Source organism: Nyctereutes procyonoides, unplaced genomic scaffold, assembly GCF_905146905.1.
Source record: "Nyctereutes procyonoides isolate TBG_1078 unplaced genomic scaffold, NYPRO_anot_genome, whole genome shotgun sequence".
NCBI lineage: Eukaryota > Metazoa > Chordata > Mammalia > Carnivora > Canidae > Nyctereutes > Nyctereutes procyonoides.
The window spans coordinates 23775850-23781478 of NW_026575134.1; the positions used below are offsets into that span (position 1 = coordinate 23775850).

Genomic DNA, 5629 nt, shown 5'->3' on the forward strand with positions numbered 1-5629 from the left:
GGAAAATTTCAATAATGTAAAGTGCTAAATTAGAGGTTTGCATAGGTAGCTGGCTCTAGGTTAGAGCTCAGACGATGGGCAATTAGTCTCTGATTTATTCTGAGGGTGCCTGAAATGCCTTTCTAAACCAGTAGACTCTGGAATTTGGACTACTAGTGAGAAGAAAAACGAACTACTTTATATTCTATTATCCATTTGCAGGATTGATAGAATTTCAGAAAAAAAATCTGAATTTTGTTCACAGAAAAGTGACAATTTTTTAAACACATGAACTGAGTTACCTAGTTTTGTAACTGTCTGATTTTTGTGGATAAATATATTGAAGATGAACACATTTTGTAATAACTGTTCACAAAAAGGTTGCTTTGAAAATAAAGATAAGTAATATTTACATAGGATTGATGAGAGAAATACAGAAATAGGATTTTTTTTAAAGTTTGAATCTGTCATATTGTTTTCAACTAGAAATTCTGATCGGTTTTTTTTCAAGCAGTGAAAAAACATAAGCTAATGCAAACCCTTGGTATCTTTATTGATATCCAAATTAGCACTTGAGTTTTAATACATAAAGATGGCATATAAATGACAGTGCCTAGATTCTTTCAAGCATTTCTACATAAAGTAGAATAGATTACATCAAATGCAATTCAATTAAAAAATGTATTTAAGGAGGAACACGGGAGAAAAAGTTCTAAACATGAGAAAAAATGTTTTTCTTTTGTCATTGTTTTAAGAATTAAAACTTGGGAAGGTTCCTTTAGCAAAATGATCCATAATGTTTGAAATTAGAATCAAAATTATCAAGAAATGATCTAGAGTATTACCTCTCTATTATATACACCCCTTTCCTCATCTTTTTTTCTCTCTCTCTTTTTTTTAAAAGATTTTATTTATTTATCCGTGAGAGACACAGAGAGAGAGGTGGATACATAGGCAGAGGGCGAAGCAGGCTCCATGCAGGGAGCTCCAAGTGGGACTCGATCCCAGGACCCCGGGATCACATCCTGAGCCAAAGGCAGATGCTCAACTGGAGCCACCTGGGTGCTCCTATCCCTTTCCTTATCTTAATAGAATATTTCATGTCAACATACATTTTTATTCTCATTAGGTTTTTAGAATTATTTTCCAAAAATGTCCCCCCCTCCCCTCCCTTTCTCCTTCTCCCTCCCCAGCATCCTTTAGAAGAATCCAGAGATTGCTTGGCATTTTGTACAGAACCCATTTTTGCCAGTTTAGCCAATGTTTTAGGTAACTGGGAAAATCTACCTTCTTCTGTACCTCTAGACGTTAAGGATTATAACCTTTATGATGTCGAGACTAAATATGGTTTGCTTCAGGTTTCTGAAGGACTGTCATTTTTGCATAGCAGTGTGAAAATGGTCCATGGAAATATTACACCTGAAAATATAATTTTGAATAAAAGTGAGCCTGGAAAATAATGCGCTATGATATTTGTGTATCATCAACCAATCCTTGTGAACAAGAGCCTAAGTTACCTTGTAAAGAATGGGACCCAAATTTACCATCATGTGTGTTCCAAATTGTGAATATTTGGGTCCTGAATACATGCTTCCGGTGAGCTGTGAAAGAGCTAGTGATATGTACTCACTAGGAACTGTCAAGTATGCTGTATTTAATAAAGGAAAACCCATATTTGAAGTTAACAAGCACGACATTTACAAGAGTTTTAGTAGGCAGCTGGATCAGTTGAGTCGTTTAGGATCTAGCTCACCTTCAAATAGACATGAGGAAGTCCAAGAACACATAAAACTGCTCTTAAATTAACTCCAACTGTAACATGAGAAGCAGATCAAATGACAAAGAATTTCTTCTTCAGTGATGTTGGTGCAATAACACTGCAGTATTTCGAGACCTCATTCCAAAGAGATAATCTTCAGAGATCACAGTTTTTCAAAGGACTGCCGAAAGTTCTACCAAAACTGCCCAAGCTTGTGCAGGGAATTTGTGCCTTGTTTGACTTCAGAACTTGTAACCCCTGCCATGGTATCTTTTGTTTTGCTCACTGTTCTACTGATTGCCAAAGAAGGCTCCAAGGAAGCACATGTCAAATTAAGTCTACCTGAACGTGGCTCTGTCTTTAAACAGCAGGAGCCAATCCAGGTTGTTAATTTACTTACAAAAAAAAAAAAAAAATGGATTTGCTGCTAACCAAAACTCCTCCTGAGGAGATAAAGAGCAGTGTCCTACCAATGGTTCACACAGCACTAGAGGCTCCTTCCATTCAAATTCAGGAACTCTGTTTAAACATCATTCCAAGCTTTGCAAGTCTTATAGACTATGCATCCATGAAAAATTCTTTGATACCAAGAATTAAAAATGCATGTCTGCAAACGTCTTCTCTTGCTGTTCACATCAATTCATTAGCGTGCTTAGGAAAGATTTTGGAATACTTGGATAAGTGGTTTGTACTTGATGACATCCTGCCCTTCTTACCATAAATTCCATCCGAGGAACCCGCAGTCCTCATGGGAATTTTAGGTACTTACAAATGTACTTTTACTCATAAGAAGTTGGGAATCACCAAAGAACAGTGGCTGGAAAAGTATTGGCTCATCTGATTCCCCTGAGTATTGAAAATAATCTTAATCTCCATCAGTTCAATTCTTTCATTTCTGTCATAAAAGAGACGCTTAACAGATTGGAAACCGAACATAAGACTAAACTGGAGCAACTTCATATAATGCAAGAGCAGCAGAAAAGGTTACAAATGTTGGGTCTCAGCATATTGACAAAGTCTCTAACAACATTGGAGCAGACTTTCTTACTGGTGGTGAGTCAGAAAATAAGGAAGACGGGTTGTAAAATAAGCATAAAAGTGCATCACTTACACTTGAAGAAAAACAAAAATTAACAAAAGAACAGGGGCAAGCACAGAAGCTGAGAAGCCGGCAGCCTCTTAAACCCCAAGTACACACACCTGTTGCTCCAGTCAAACAGACTAAGGACTTAACAGACACAGTGATGACAACATGCCATCTCTGACCGGCCTTTCTGTAGTACCCCTAACATTTCTGCTTCGAGTACCTTTACTTCTATTCCTTCCATGGGCCTTGGCATGATGTTTTCTACACCAACTGATAACACCAAGAAAACTTGACCAACGGCCTAAATGCCAATAACATGGGCTTTCAGACCTCAGGATTCAACATGCCAGTTAATAGAAACCAGAACTTATTCGGTAGTCCAAGCACACCTGGGTGATCAGGACGACGCTGGGGGCACCTTCCACTTTGCCAAACTTCAGTGCTGTTTTGAGTGTTCCTCCTGCTGGTGCAAAGCCGACTCAACAAAGACCCACAGATATGCCCACTCTTTTTTTTTTTTTTTTTACAGTTTTCTATTTCTTTTTTTTTACATATTTTTTAAAATTGGAGTTCAATTTGCCAACATATAGCATAACACCCAGTGCTCATCCCGTCAAGTGCCCCCCTCAGTGCCCATCACCCAGTCACCTCCACCCCCTTTCCACCACCCCTTGTTTGTTTCCCCAAGTGAGTCTCTCATGTTCTGTCTCCCTTTCTGATATTTCGCACTCATTTTTTCTCCTTTCCCCTTTATTCCTTTCCACTATTTTTTATATTCCCCAAATGAATGAGACCATATAATGTTTGTCCTTCTTCGATTGACTTATTTCACTCAGCATAATACCCTCCAGTTCCATCCATGTCGAAGCAAATGGTGGGGATTTGTCATTTCTAATGGCTGAGGAATATTCCATTGTATACATAGACCACATCTTCTTTATCCATTCATCTTTCGATGGACCCCGAGGTTCCTCCCCCAGTTTGGCTATTGTGGACATTGCTGCTATAACATCGGGGTGCAGGTGTCCTGGCGTTTCACTGCATCTGCATCTTTGGGGTAAATCCCCAGCAGGGCAATTGCTGGGTCATAGGGCAGCTCTATTTTTAACTCTTTGAGGAACCTCCACACAGTTTTCCAGAGTGGCTGCACCAGTTCACATTCCTACCAACAGTGCAGAGGTTTCCCCTTTCTCCACATCCTCTCCAACATTTGTGGTTTCCTGCCTTGTTAATTTTCCCCATTCTCACTGGTGTGAGGTGGGATCTCATTGTGGTTTTCCACAATGATTCCACAAATTCCACAATGATTTCCCTGATGGCCAGTGATGCCGAGCATGTTCTCATGTGCGTGTTGGCCGTGTTAGGTCTTCCTCTGAGATTTCTGTTCATGTGTTTTGCCCATATCATGATTGGATTGTTTGTTTCTTTGCTGTTGAGTTTAATAAGTTCTTTATAGATCTTGGATACTAGTCCTTTATCTGACGTGTCATTTGCAAATATCTTCTCCCATTCTGTAGGTTGTCTTTCAGTTTTGTTGACTGTTTCTTTGCTGCGCAGAGGCTTTTTATCCTGATTAAGTCTCAATAGTTCATTTTTGCTTTTGTTTCTCTTGACTTCATGGATGTATCTTGCAAGAAGTTACTGTGGTCAAGTTCAAAAAGGGTGTTGTCTGTGTTCTCCTCTAGGATTTTGATGGAATCTTGTCTCACATTGAGATCTTTCATCCATTTTGAGTTTATCTTTGTGTATGGTGTAAGAGGATGGTCCAGTTTCATTCTTCTGCATGTGGATGTCCAATTTTCCCATTTATTGAAAAGACTGTCTTTTTTCCAGTGGATAGTCTTTCCTGCTTTCTCGAATATTAGTTGACCATAAAGTTGAGGGTCCACTTCTGGATTCTCTATTCTGTTCCATTGATCTATGTGTCTGTGTTTGTGCCAGTACCACATCACTGTCTTGATGACCACAGCTTTGTAGTACAACCTGAAATCTGATATGCCTGCTCTTAATAATCTCTTTGGCCCTCAGAAACCCAAAGTTAGCATGAACCAGTTGTCACAACAGAAACCAAATCAGTGGCTTAATCAGTTTGTAGCTCCACAAGGGCCTCCGGGTATAGGCAGTTCAGTTATGGGAACACAGATAAACGTGAGAGGATGGTCTGCCTCTGGTGTGCAGGCTAACCCTTTCATTAACCCACAGAACTTTGCACAGCCACCAATCAATATGACCAGCAGCAATTCAGCTAGCAATGATTTCAAAGATCTCTCTGGGTGAGGTGTCTTGCTGGATTTTTGAAGAATTACCTCAATTTTAATCATGAGTGAGCTGATGTAAATCTTTATATACTTGGTTTGGAGGAAGTACTTCCAGGGGGGAAGCGAATGGTTCTGTGACAGAGAACACCTTGTTTCCATGCCAACATAGTGGTTGTATGGACTCCTAACAGTTGAGTTTTTGAGAGCATTGAGGATTTTTTTCCTCTTACCACCTCCTCTTCAAGTTTTTAAAACACCCAACCCTTGCCAGTCTCAAAGAGAAAAAGACACCCGAGTATCTTGAATAGCAGATTTTTTAAATTTTACTTCTCTGATGAAGTAATGTTCAATGCAAAAGCCTGAGCAAATATTGCAAAATTTTACTTAATGTTGATTCAGTTGGTTCAAACTAAAGGCATTATTAACCATCTTACATGCAAACCAATCATTGTAAATTATATTTTAGCATGGTCTGCCTCAAATAGTAATTTATTTTTCTGCATTTACTTGGATATATTTAGAATCACTTTCCTACTGGATCACAGA

At 39.0% G+C, this 5629-nt stretch overlaps 1 pseudogene; it reads left to right on the top strand.

Annotated features, from left to right (window-relative positions):
- The first annotated feature begins 1175 nt into the window (after positions 1-1175).
- LOC129494055 (SCY1-like protein 2) lies at positions 1176-5102 on the top strand (annotated as a pseudogene).
- The last annotated feature ends 527 nt before the right edge of the window (positions 5103-5629 follow it).